The sequence below is a fragment of the Phascolarctos cinereus genome, unplaced genomic scaffold, assembly GCF_003287225.1.
Source record: "Phascolarctos cinereus isolate Bilbo 61053 unplaced genomic scaffold, phaCin_HiC Scaffold_9;HRSCAF=440, whole genome shotgun sequence".
Classification (NCBI taxonomy): domain Eukaryota; kingdom Metazoa; phylum Chordata; class Mammalia; order Diprotodontia; family Phascolarctidae; genus Phascolarctos; species Phascolarctos cinereus.
Window position 1 is genome coordinate 173,053,222 of NW_027556402.1, and position 14,191 is coordinate 173,067,412.

The window sequence follows — 14,191 nt, forward strand, 5'->3', positions numbered from 1 at the left end:
TCTCCTTCCCGCAGTTGGAGGTCCTTGAAGAGAGGTTTGTTACAGGAATACGTTAGGAATGCTAGAAAAGGGATTCTTATTTTGTTGTGTTGGACTAGGCATCCTCTGAGGTTCCTTCCAATTTGGAAATTCTGTGATCTAAATGTTTATAGAGAATGATACAGTCCTGACCTGTCCTCTACAAGACATGACATCTGTGTGGGGAAATGTCCGCTTGATAAACAGGCATGGTATGTACAATAGAGACCAGATAATTGAAGTGATATAGGTATAAGGTGATAGATATAGATACAAACATAATAGTAAAACATAAGGTGATTCCTTATTTCCGTCACAAACTAGATCTGAATCGTCATGAGGTTAAGACCAAAGTTACTTAAACACTTTCTGTGGCTGCACTTCTGGACATTTGAGGTTCCAATGTAGTTATGATAATTTGCTGTTTAACCCCGTTTGTCAGAGTCTCTTGCTGCTCCCCTATGGTGATGACCCAGTTAGCTTGGGGTGGAGCATGGTAGCTTCATTGGCCTAATAGAGATGGTTGTGTAAGGAAGACCAGGAGCAGCTTTAGAATCAGAATTTAATGAAATACTATTTTAGGTTAGGATGCAGAAGATTTGGGTGGTGGCCTGGATACTCAGAAGCAACAAAGAGAGAGAGGTGACAACGTGAAAAAAAACCCAAACAAAATGAAACCCTGATTCTTAAAATGAACTTTAGAGAGGGAAAGATGGGTGTTATATGTCACTTACCTGTCAGATTTCTTTGGAAACATTTTCTGAAATACCTTACAGATTGAATAAGAAAAGGCACTTTTCTATGAAGTTCTTTTAAGATAGAGCTGAACATTAGCAGCATAAGGAAAATTCCCTTGTGTGTTAACATTTCTGAAGTAAAACCTCTGGTACAGACAGGGCCCATTTGCCTGGTAGGTGGTTGAGTTTTTGGTCCTTAAACATTTCGAATGAGTAGTATACCTCCAAGGGAATTTCGTAAATGGACAAAAAATTTGGTTATGGGAAAAGTGAAAACCATTGAGTTTTACAGGTAACTTGAAAAATTCTTTAAGTTGAACTTTTTGTTAGCAGAAGATTTGAGTGTGGCAGCATTAGAGATTCATTTTCTCTGTGTGTGCATAGAACAGGTGGGCCAGCATGAGTGGCTCCTGTGAGCTTGCTATGTGCTTCTCTGGAAGGGTGTGAACTCAGATGGCCAACATTTCCAGACCTGGGCTGTCTGTGGACTTGCCTGTAAGAAAGACCAGCAATGGTGAGTTGTCATTTTCTTTTTCTCTTTGAAGTGAACAGTTAGTGGCAGCTGATGCTGTGCTGTGATGCTTATGGAAAGGCCACCAGAAGGTAATGTCTTTTCTTGGTCTTTTGGATTTGAACTAGTAACCTGGAGGTGAGAACTTCTGTATTCCATTACCAATCCTTTGAGCCCTCCAGTGCACCCTGAAATAGCCATGACACTTGTTGTCATGTGTGGTATGTCACATCCGTTCATGAGGAAAACCTACACCCGAAGGAAAGAGAATACTCTGGACAAATCCCATGATAGCAGCTTGGTAATTAACAGCTCCAGCTTCCGATTGGGAGATGACTAATAGTAGCTCATTGCCAGACTGTGTTAATAATCATAAATGGGGGGTGATCCCATATCAACACCCCCTTAGTGGGCCCTTGTTTTTGTTTCTCATTAACTAAAGTGATTTTTCTTGTTAGAGGGAATAGTTTTAATCATTACTATAGAGGAGACCAGAGAGACTCATATGAGGGCTTCATGATATTCCAAGATGGTTGTAATGTTGTCATTTATGAGAATCAGCAGTCCACAGGTAACAACTGGCTGTCATCTCCACTGACGATCCTCTGAGGGCAAAAAAAAAAACCCGCCATTACAAATACCAATGAAGCTCAGTGTTGTTTTGTTAATAAAGGCTTTATAAAAACCAGTAGTAAGCCATCTGGACCTGGGGCTTTGCCAGGCTGGGGAAACTTAATAGCTTCTTAAGTTTCAGCAGTAAAAATTGGGTTATCTAGGGGATCAACCATGTGGGCAGGAATGGTAGGGAGTTACAGTTTATTTAAAAAGGTGAGAGGGCTTAAGATAACCCTGGAAATTGGCAGAAAGTAAAGATGGACTCTTTGGATGAGCCCAGTTTCTAATATCTCTGCAAAAAGAAATAATCTATGGCTTCAGCTCAGCAACCTAGGTTACCAGCCTCATCTTCAGAGCTGCAAATAAACATGGGGAGGGAAGTTGTTACATAAACAATTGTCAAATAATCTTTCTTCCAGGCTACCTCATTCATAAACTGAATGCCTGTAGAAAGACAGGTTGTTTGAGGTGAGTGTTAATGTGTCCCTTTGCACTCTTGAGACTTTGCACCTGCTGGGTAGTGCTGGGGAAGGGAGATGTGAATTTTCTCAAATACTTATGGGACAAACTTAGCCCTGGTAGCCTGTATTAAGAAGTAAACTGCCCAAGAGGTAACTCACCCCTGAGAGCCATCTTGTCTTTCTCAGAGCCAGGGGAAATCTTATTTATGCTCAGCATTAAAAAATGTAAATGGAGTCATCTAATAGTGGCCTCCTGAGAAAGAAATGCAGATGTCCAGGGATGCTGGGTGGAAATGTGGCACAGACTAGGAAAGGGGAGGTAGTTAATATTGGGAGAGAAAAAGTCTCTCTACTGAGCAAGATAGAAAACTGAAATATTTATAAAAAAATTTTAGAGCCATCAGATATTAGCCAAGTGGACGCAGATACAGGTAATTATGGAGTCTCACTAACAAAAGCAACTTTCTCTCCTGTCTCTCTAAGGTATCAGAATAGGCAAAACTCCATTTCAGGAAGAAATAATTGAGAAGGATTCTGAACATTTTTTTATATAAAATATTCTTATTCAGTAGGTCAAGGGTGTAATTTTCATGTAGTAGGTACAGACAGGGTAATACAGTGCTTCGGTTTGAATACCAGTGCTGCTATTTACTTCTCATGTTACTTTGGGCACATCTCTTAACATCTTAACTTCTCTGGATTTCAGATTCTTCATTTGTAATGTTAGGACATCATTAGATGACCTCCTGGATCCCTTCCAAATACACTTAATGAACTACCTACTCATATCTTGGCTCAAGGCCCTTTGATTGGATCTGGGGATATGAAAATGAAACAGCCCCTGCCCTCGAACAGTTTACATTTTACTGGGGCTGATAGAGCATGGACACAAATAAATAATGTGAAGAGAAAGAGCTGTGAGCCTCAGAGCAGGCATCATGCTTGAGGTGGCCCCTCAGCTGAACCTCATGAAAAGAAGGATTCTGAAAGGTGGCTATGAGCAGACACTGCATTCCAGGTATGAGGAACCGTTGAGGCAGGGCATGTTATGGTGAGTGTATGGGCAACAGCTAAATACTTCAATTTAACCAGAAATCTCACTAAATAAAATAAGTCCTAAGAGGTACCAGATTGTGGAGGGCCTTAAAAACCAGTATGAGAAATTTGTCCTTTGTTTTAGAGTCAGCATGGAGCCCCTGAAGATTTTTAAGGAGAAGAATAACACAGTCAGATCAAAGATTATTTTGGCAGTTGTGTGAGGATGGATTGGAGAGAGGAGAGACTGAGGGAGTAGAGGCCAACCAGGAGACTATTGTAATAGTCTAGGCAATGGGTGGTGTGGAGTAGTGGAAAGAATTCTAGACCTGGTGTCAGAAGGCCTCTTAGCTCTGTTACTTAGCTTTGTGATTTTGGGCAAATCACCTAATTTTTCTATGTGTCAGTTTTCTTAACTCCAAAATAATATGATTTGATGAAAAATAATTTGACAACTTGATCCAAAATAATATGATTTAGATATGAGGAAGTAGAATGATTCTTGTGATTGCATCTTGTGGGGGTGTTTGTTGCAAGAGTCAAATGAGAGGATATAACCTAAACTGTAATCAAATATAACATAACTGAAGCACCGTATGAGTATAGGCTATTATTCTAGAACTAAAACCATCTGCCTTAAAGGACCATCATTTTTGGTCTTTAAGAAAATAGGCCAGGGTGCTTGGCTGGTAGACAGTGTAGCCCTTTGCCCAAAAGCTGTTAAAGAAGACTTTCCACGGTGCTAGTATGTAGGAATCCAGAAAACTAAGAATGAAGAAAGCCAAGGGAGCCGATGTTTGTGAATGAACTATTTCTTGGAAGCAGGAGAAAAATTTGTGAATACAGGAGCAGGGAAGAGGATAAAGGATTCTGGGTCTCAGTGTGTCGAATAGAAAACATGATTCAGACTCACAAGATTGCCCATTTGCTCATTTTTCTTTCTCCTCTCCCAACTTTTGTGTTTTTAAATAGCTTATTTTCTTTTCCTCGCCGTTAAATTGATTACTTTTTGTGGCTCTGTTTCCTAGGAAGTGTCTGAAGCCTGGTTCTCTTTGCACATCACTCTCTACCTAGAAGTCACCCGCACAATCTTCAGAGAGCTAGGCCTTGCTGATAAAGCTGTAGAACCTGTCTCCTGTGGTCAGGGGAAAGAATGACCTTGATGTCTTCACATGGAATGTAGCCCACAAACTACATTTCCTTCCACCTTGGGTGAGGGAGGCTATTTCAGGAATGGGAATGTTCTTATTTTGAAAACTTTGTTCACCAAAGGGATTAAGAAGAAATAAAAGAAATCTACTATTCCCTACACATCTGAATAAATTCTAAACATGTGCAAAATGGTGGCAGAAGTTAATATCCAAATGAATCGATAAGGAGGGCACGACAATTGGAGGATGTGTTCATGTTAGAGATTAGAGTATAGACAGATCTGGGAAGCAAAACAAACTTAGTCTACTGCAATTGCAGTTCTAATTATGTGTTCTTATCTATGGAACATCTGACTCGCCAGCTGAAGCCTTCCTGATACGTTGTCTCCGCCATTAGAATGTGAGGTACTTGAAAGTAAGACTTGTTTGACTTTTCCTTTTGTGTCTCCAGTGCTTAGCATTTTGCTTTGTACATAGTAGGTGCTTAATAAAGGCTTCATTCATTCATTCATTCATTCATTCATTCATTCATTCATTCATTTTAGAATGAGGATAGTACATGTTAACAGAACCAGCTCTCTCCCTACCCCCTTTTACAGAGATACTGGAGGAATGAACTAAGGTTCCTGTAGCATTCCTGCCATCTAAGGATATAAAAATATGAAATATTTTATCAGGGTACAAGTGTTATAAAAACCTTTACCTGCATTACCAGAACCTGCTTCTTCTGTATGTTTTTGATTACGTTAGTCTGGGTATTTATCTTTTTTTCAGTGTGGCACTGTTACCTAAAGGTACATATTTTTCAGATCATTATAAGATTCCTAGTGTGATAACACTGGAGAAGGAAAAACCCACACATGCAGGCCAGCCTTGGAACAGCGTGAGCGCTGATGGTGAGATTGCATGACTTCTTTTTGGGCTGCACATCTGCAATGAACACCAGGCCCTACTTAAGCTGTAATCTATGGTTTTGAGGTCACTCCCAGTTATTATCTGACCGGTAATGACCACAGAACTATACATTATTGCTATTAGGAGCTATTTTTGTACTATTTTCAGTTTTCCTTTTTATTGAGAAGCTGCTGACACCCTCAGAGTTTTCCAGAGCCGGATTACAGTGGCTGAAACTCAAAGCAGTTTCCTTGGGTTGGGTGTTTGGAGAAGCAGACTCTTCTGTGCTGTTTTTTTGTTCACATGCTGTCTCAGAGGTGGAAGCTGGCGCTGAAATCTTACATTATTATTATTACTATTTTTTTTTTTGCCACCTGGGACTTCCAGCTTGCAGAAGTTGGTTTCCTTACCTCCTTCCCTCTTTAAAACAGTTCACAGGGTTAAGAGAGGAATGAAGTTTGTTTGGTTTCTATGCTGATTCTTTTCCCTGCATAATGATTTCCTATTGCTTAGCAGTGATTACCTCTTAACACACTGAAACCCACATTCCAGAAATTTTAAATAGTGTGGATAAAAATGGAAGTATTAATAAAACATCAAGACCTTTAAAGCCAACTGTTCTGTTGAATATCCTTAGTAACATTTTGGAACTTGGGGGAGGGCAGAGAATTTACACCTGGGGTCAAATTGTCATGGGGCAACATTCTTGAGGTTTTTGCTTCTGAGGAATTACTTTGAATTTTCATAAATCTCAGAATGTCGATTTTATAACCTCTGAATTAGGAATTTTGCAGAGCAAAAATAGTAGAGTTACTTGGGGGAGGAGTAAAAAAAACTCAAATGAAACTAACCTTGAGTAGTATCTTGCATCTGGGTACAAAGTTAAGATGTACATTAAAGAGTTAATAACTTTTAGTAAATTTAATGTTGCTTTCATTTGTAATTATGCTATGATTGTTATAGTTACTTCTCATATTGAGAAAATGAGACTAGTTTGAATTAAGTAGATCTTTAATTTTCAAATACTTAAATATTGATTTTTGAAAAATTCACTGTGATATTATAAAACTCTAAGTGGAGCAGCATGATATAATGGACAGAGGGCTGCCTTGGGAGTCAGGAAGACCTGAGGCCAAATCCTGATGCTATTATATACTAACTGTGTGACCGTGGAGAAGCCATTTAAATTCTCAGCACTCCCAACATGCCTAAGTCTGCATATTACAGATGCATTGCCCATTTGCATTGGTGAAGAGTATTTCCACATGGGAAGATCCCCACAGAGATGAAATTATAGGCCTGGACTTTACCTTCTTCTCCCCCTAAAAGCATTATTATTGTTAGCTTTATTCAACTGTTATTTTCTATGGTGATTCAAAGTAATTGTTCAGAAAGTAAAATAAGAAGAAAAATCAGGAATGTTGCCCCATGACAGTTTGACTCCAGATGGGAACCTTGTTTTCTGGCAGGCCATATTTAGATAGTACTTGCGAGCTTTGTAAAGCGTTTCCTTGGAAATCTGTGAGTTTAGGTAATGGAGTATTATTCTCATTCCCATTATATGGATGAAGATACTGAGGCACAAAGCTGTTAAGTGAACTGCTAAGAGAGGCTTGACTAGTGAGTGCCTGAGTTCAGCATTTTTCACCCTACTTCATACTGCTTCTTTGAGAGTATCTGCTCAGTGAAACTGTTGGCTAGAAAGACTCGATGATGAAGTTACATTTTGATTCCTTTCCTGTTGGATAGCGAGTTCATTATATTTGCCATTGTAATTTATTATTTTCAACTGCTTTTTCCACAAATGGACATAAATTTCATTGATGCCTATCTTTGTTTTCACCGCTGGGCTGCCTTACAAAGGGATGCATTTACATTTTTAATGGATAATCTTATCTAGAAATAAGGAATGACAAACTTACATTAATTATTGCCCTTGTCCAAAGTGGAAAAGAATCTCCATCATATATCTTTGTCCATTTATGTAACTGTCTAATGGCAGATAACTTATACCTCAGTTGCTGCAATAAATTTAAAACAGTAATAATAATAATGTTAATCCTGCCCAGAGAGGCAGTTTTATAAATCTTTAGCTTTGTGGAAAGATTTTTGGGAGATGCCTGTATTTCCAAAAGGCACATTTATGATGACAGGGCTGAGCCTTCCTAACATGTATTGTTGTCATTCAGCTATTTTGAACCATGATAATGCCAGCCCCTTGAATGTATTATTATTGGTAATCTGCTCTCATCATGTTTTCTTCCACAAGAGAAGTCAGATGTGTATAACATCATGTGCCATGTGATTTTTGCTGTCTTTGAGAGATGTTGAGTATTTGAATGATTATCCCTTTTATACCTAAGTACACAATTCCAAGAAGGTTTAAATCAATGTGTTAATTGGTAAGTGATACTGTAATTATATGTATAATCATGAAAATTTTGAATCCAGATTATTTACTTGCTCTCAGGAAATTAATCTACAGAGGTCATATATTAGATTGCTTGTTTATTAAGTGGGACCCCTGGAGTTACAAACTTCTGATTGGCTACACCCGCAAAGAAATGTTCTGAGGGCTGGATCCAGCAGGTGTCAACAGTTCAGGGCTCTGAGTGCTTATTGATCCGGATTCAAACAGTTCATTAATCTAAGCACACATTATATAGATTTTTCAATGTAATTTTGAAAGGGTTGAAAAACTATATTGAATGATGAGAGATGATACTCAAATTAAGCTTTTTATAGCACATCTCCCTTGAGATTGTGACTTTCAAACAAGGAGGGGTGCTGGAGCACAGAGTAGTTAGGACTTTGTCTATTTTAGTTTGATCTTATGTTTATGGGTAGGTAGCTGATAACAAACATTTGACACACCCTTTTCATTCCACTGGTTCACTCTTAGGGGTGGAGGATAAGAAATACTTTGATCAAGAGAGGATGTTCATAATGGTTCCAAAAACACAAGATAGACCTCAATGGACATAATGATCAAAGCAACAAAGTTTGGACTCATTGAGGGATCATAGGAACCATGACATTTTAGAGCTTAAAGGCATCTTAGACATCATTTAGTCCACCTCCTCCCCTACAATTCTACAGATAAGGAAATTCAGTCCTGAAGAGTTGAAATGACTTGCCCAAAGTCACATAGTTAGAAAGTAGCAAAATTAAGACTAGTTTCTGGATCTCTTGAGTTCCAGCCCAGTAATTTTTCCAGTTTGCCATATAATCTCTCAGTAAAGATCCAGAAAAAGGAAAGGGGTAGGGAATGCTTTTGTCATGAAAGTAGGTTATAGTTTGCAAAGAGTTTTTTTTTTCTTTTTGGTGAGGCAATTGGGGGTAAGCGACTTGCCCAGGGTCACATAGCTAGTAAGTGTCAAGTGTCTGATTTGAAATCGGGTCCTCCTGACTCCAAGGCTGGAGCTCTATCTACTGTGCCACCTAGTTGCCCCTGCAAAGTATTTTTAAAGACTTTTAAAAAAACTCTCCCTTTTCTTTCCCTCCCCTCAAAGATTTCCCTGCATTTTTACAGTTGTTTTCCTTGAGTTTGCTTACTTCTGTAGAGCCTAGGTTTTATCAGTGTGGGTACGTACAACTCGGGTGTTCACTGAGACCCAGCTACACCTTCCGCGGACGTAGGCCTTGATTCCTATATCAGCTGGTTCTCTGCCTATGAAATGCTGGGCCTAGCTAGCTGTCCATCTGAAGCGTCTGTTTAAGATTCATGTGCCGGCGCACTAACAGAATAGACTATCTATATATGTCTACATATGTCACAATACATTTGAGAAATCTTTCCATTTGTAAGAAAATGGAGAAATCTCATCGTCTGTAAGAAAACCTCTGTTTAATTTCAACTTTTCACAAGACAGGGTACAGGACCCTAGGTCTAAATATACCAAAGGTGATAATTTTAGGAGCAAATCAAATTATACCTAATGCCTTTTTATGTTACTAAACCAACAAAGTGATTTTAGAGCTCTGAAGGCTATTAAAATTATTCCATGTAATTTAATTTTTTCTAAAAGTCCCATTTATTTTTTCCATTTCTGGAAACTTTGCCTCTCCAGTTAGGTCAAGCTATTATTCGAGTCAGGTCAGGCCTTATCCAAAGGCAGAATAAGTGGCTGCCAATATGATGTGATTAGAAGGGCATTCAAAAATCTCCTCCCAATTTTCTCACCCACTTGCTTACATATGAAATTCCTTTAATAGGGGATAAAGGCTTTCATTACCCAGTTAAAGATAGGTCTTAAAATAGCCTTGGGAAAAGTAACAACACATTGGCTTAAATTCACACCAAGCCAAATGACTAATATCAGATACATTCAGGAAACAGATTTTGAGAATAGCTAGTAATAATAATAGCTGGCTTTTATATAGAACTTTAAGGTTTGTAAAACATTTTACATATAAATGTAAAACGTTTTCACATTTGCTCTTCCCTCAAACCTGGTGAAGCTGGTATTGTTATCACCATTTTGCAGGTGAGGAATCTGAGAAAGGGCAAGTGATTTGCCTAGTGTCACACAGCCAGCAAGTGCCTGAGGCAAGATTTGAACTCAGATTTTTCCAACTAGAGGTCCAGCACTGCAACCACTGCACAACTTAGCCATCTAATAGAGGGCAAATCAGCTGGGGTTCTGAAAGGTGGAAATGAAGGAGGGAATGTTGAAGGCAAACTGGTCTACACCATGATTTTGTTGAGGACGGTCTGTGATTCATGCTGCCTGGAAACTATAATAAAATGAAAATATTTTATTTGGTTATTGGAGAATTAATTGATTTGAGTTTTATTTGATCACTTTACCAGAAACCTCTGATCGCATTTCATGGAGTACTTGGAGCTCACTTAGTATGACTCTAGGTACTTCATTCAGTAAATTTCTCCATTATCAATAATCAGTCAATTAGCATTTTTTTCCCCCAGCTAGATGGTGGTCATGCATACACAAAGGATGAAACATCTGTACTTTCAAGGACCTTAATTCGATCAGGGGAGACATACAAGCACATACAAGTATATAAAGAATAAATTTGTATATGCAGTAAATGCAAAATAAATCTAAGGCAGTTAAGAGAGGAGGGACCGACAGTTGTGAAGGTGGGTGGGGAGGAGCATCCTGAAAGGTCTTCTGCAGAAGGCCGGGCTTTAGCTGCTCTTTGAAGGAAGAAGGAGGGATTGTATGAGATGGAGGAGAAAACTGAGTGTATTTCAGGCAGGGGGTGGTGGTGGTAGTGGCCAGTGCAAAGAACCAGAGCTGAGAGATTGTGAGGGACACATTGTGTCTGAAGAACGGAAAGATCTCTTGTCATTTTACTAAATCACAGCCTTTCAGAGTTGGAAGGAACCACAGTGGCCATCTAGTACATATAGTATAACCCATACTCAAAAGGAATCCCTGCTTTGACATACCTGACCAGTGGGACTTTTCTTAGGTGGGAAGTTTCCAAAGCTATTTAATAGTAGAAGGAAATTGAGCAGAATGAGCCTTGGAGGAAGGAACCTGTGCTAGCTCTGCACTTCACTACGTGGGTTTCATGTTCCTTATTTGTAAAATGAGTTTAGAGTTGCACGAGGTGATCTTTAAAGGTCTCTTCTAGTGCTTTTATTTCATGATGACCAGAATCATGTTTTTTAATGATCAGTAATAGCAAAACAAGACAGGCACTAATAGCTCCACTCAGCAAGGCTTTTTGCCTCTGGGCAAAGTGCTCTACCAGATACCTGGGGATTAAAAGACAAAATGAAAAAAAAGGAGGCCTTATGCTCAAGAAGCTTTCATTTTACTGAGGGACTGCTATATGGGATCATTGATCGAGAAATGGAAGAGAGCTTGGATGTCATTTCATCCAACCTCCTTTTGCAGATGAGGAAATTGAGGCCAGAGGGGTTTAGAGACTTTCCCAAGGTGACATGGGTAGTAAGTAGAAGAGCTGGGATTCAGAACAAGGGCTTGATTGTGCATTTCTTTATGTTACCAACACTTTGCACAGTGCCTGGAACCTAGTAAGGCTTTAATAAATGATTGATTAATTTTAAGGTAATTTGAGGAAGGAGGGATAACTAATGACTAGGGGGATCAGGAAGGGCTTTCTTAAGGAAACAAAACTAGGTACTGTAAGAGATAGAGGTGAGAAGGGGTATATTCTAGGCTCCTGGGGCAGCTTTTGTAAAGGCATGGAGGGTGGAGATGGACCGCCCAGTTTGTGGAATAACAAATAATATGCAGTTTGACCTGAACATAAAATACATGAAGTCTAGAAAGGGCTAAGATGAGGTTCAGATTATGAAGGATTTTAAATGTCAAGCTGAGGCATATGTGTTTTACTTTGGGCTACAGGAGGCCATCAGAGATTTAATCTGATGTCCACTCTATTGGATACTACTAGATAGCACTGTGCATTTATTTTTTCTTACTATATAGATTTAGCCATGAATAAACAATATCTCAGTATTGCTGGGTGTGTTATCTTGGAAAGAGCACAGGCTGTGGGAGGGGGTGTGGGGGTCAGAGCACCTGGATTCGGTTCTTGCTTCTGATGCTTATTACCTGTTCCACCTTAACTTCCATAGGTCTCAATTTCTTCATTTATAAAATGAGGAGGTTTGGGCTAAATGGCCTTTGAGGTCCCTTCCAGCTCTAGATTTTTGATCCTATAAAATATTTATTTTTAAGTATCCTTATTATTTCAGATGTTATTTGTACAACATTATGGATATTACTTTTTTTTTTTTCTGCAAAGGGGTAGTGGAGAGAACGTTGCCTTTGGAGTCAGAAGGCCTGGGGTTTGAATTTCAACACCACCACTTACTACCCATGTGTAGTCTTGTAAATTAATTTCACTCATTTGAATGCTTTGTAATGAGGGAGTTGGCTAAGATCAAATGGTCTCTGAGGTTTTTTCAACTCTAAGTCCTATGATATAACCATGATGTCTTTATAACAATTAAAATATTGAACTAAGTTAGTAAAAACTATTTTGCATTATTTAACCATGATTCTCTCCAAGAATAACTTATTATAATTTTTTAAAGTGATAAGGTTATTATTATTTTTCAAGCAAGACTCATTTCTTCAGTTTTCTTTTTTGTTACTCAGTGTGCGTTGGTAGGCAAGTCTCATTTTCTCATGGAAGATTTCCTAGAGTAAGGCTTTGGTATTGATTTTGAAAGCTCTAGGAGAAAGTGTAATGTGGGAAGGGAGGCATCAGGCATTTCCCCGAATAGAAGGCAGCTGAAAGCTTTGAAGGTGAGGTGGTAGGAGGGTGGTGTTCAGGGGTCAGGGTGGACCTTATATGTGTATAGACCAGTTGGGTGGCTTCAACTGAGGTAAAAACATGTTACCTAGGTGACCTGAAAGTCCCACGTTACTTTAGGTCTGGCCATAGAAAGTCCCTGTTACATGCATATGTCAACTGGGATGAGTAACATGTCAACCATTAATATTGTAGTTCAAAATTAGTTTGTCCTCTTGGCAGTGCCTTGAGGGAAGGACTAAGCCAGGGGTGCTATGATAGGGAGAGAGACTCAGAGAAAGTTGGGAACATGGGTCATCATTCAGAAGAATAGGCCCACAGTGGTCCCCTTGAGAAGTGGGAGGGAGAACATTGTGGCTGGCTCAATATATAGTTAATTTTTGTTTAATTTTGCTTTGGCAGCCAGTAAATTGCCAGACCTCAGTGGAAGTTGTAGTCAGGGTGGAGTAGGAGATGACAGCACTTGGGTAGAGTGTATAGGGTCAGCCAGTGAGTGTCCTGAAGCCCCTGCCAGAAAATTATACATGATTCACTGGGCAAGGGGAGCAAATGGAGTTAAGTAGGGGTATGTGGTAGGACACAAAATTAATTGTAAAAGAATCTGACTTCGTTAGCCTACTTATGCAGCTTTTCAATGCCTTCATTGCTCTGGAAAAAATAATCAAAGGAGAATTTAGAACTGTTCTCGGATTGTCAGTTTTTCATCTAAAAATGTTAATGTACATTAAACTTTTAATTAAAAAAAGCATATCCCATCACAAACTATTTTTAATATGGAATATTTAGCCATGGTGTACAAATTCTATTCCAAGGTATACTAGGTTATTTAAGAAGAGTTTGGTTTTGAAATTAAGTGAATTGTTTCTCTCCCCTCTCCCCCATTAACTGCCTGCCAGATCATTCTCTTCAAATTGTGGTCCTTGCCGTATGTATACATCATTATGTTGTTCAATGTAAGACAAGGTTGTAATTCAATCATGAGTGTCTGCTGACATCATAAATGTCAAGAGCAGATCAGTTTATGGATGGAATAAAATACCAAAATCTCATTACCAGCCTTTATAGCTTGTTTTTCTTCTTTTGGTTTTAAAATCACTGTCTGATTTTGGAGACCAGAAGGACTTGAAGTCAGCTTGATTCTGGCATTCATGTTTGCACCTGATTATTTGAGAATGCATTTGACCAAGAAATGCTAACATTGGCAGGAATTATTTTTCCCTCTCCCTATTACACCCACCCTTTTGAGAGTTTGGCTGTGGTTGAGACAATGGAAAAGTACAGAGGTTTAATAGGTTAAACAAGTGATTAGTAATCCTGCATATAGGCTGGCCACTGTAGGCATCTAGTCATTTCAACTCCCTCTTGGAAAGTAAGGAGAGATTTGGAGGTGCAGTTAAGTAACCCTTCCAGGAGGTTGAAGGCAAGATGAGTGTTCTTTGTTAGCTTACCTGACCACTAGATGGCACTGTTGCCATAGGGAAAGATGGTCATGGATACATAGTTTGGCTG

At 39.0% G+C, this 14,191-nt stretch overlaps 1 long non-coding RNA gene across 1 annotated transcript; it reads left to right on the top strand.

Moving 5' to 3' along the window:
- Nucleotides 1–714: 714 nt before the first annotated feature.
- On the top strand, nt 715–5,035 carry LOC110212508 (uncharacterized). Its single transcript, XR_013483884.1, has 2 exons — nt 715–3,360; nt 4,406–5,035. It is a non-coding gene; the product is annotated as an uncharacterized LOC110212508 (long non-coding RNA).
- The last annotated feature ends 9,156 nt before the right edge of the window (nt 5,036–14,191 follow it).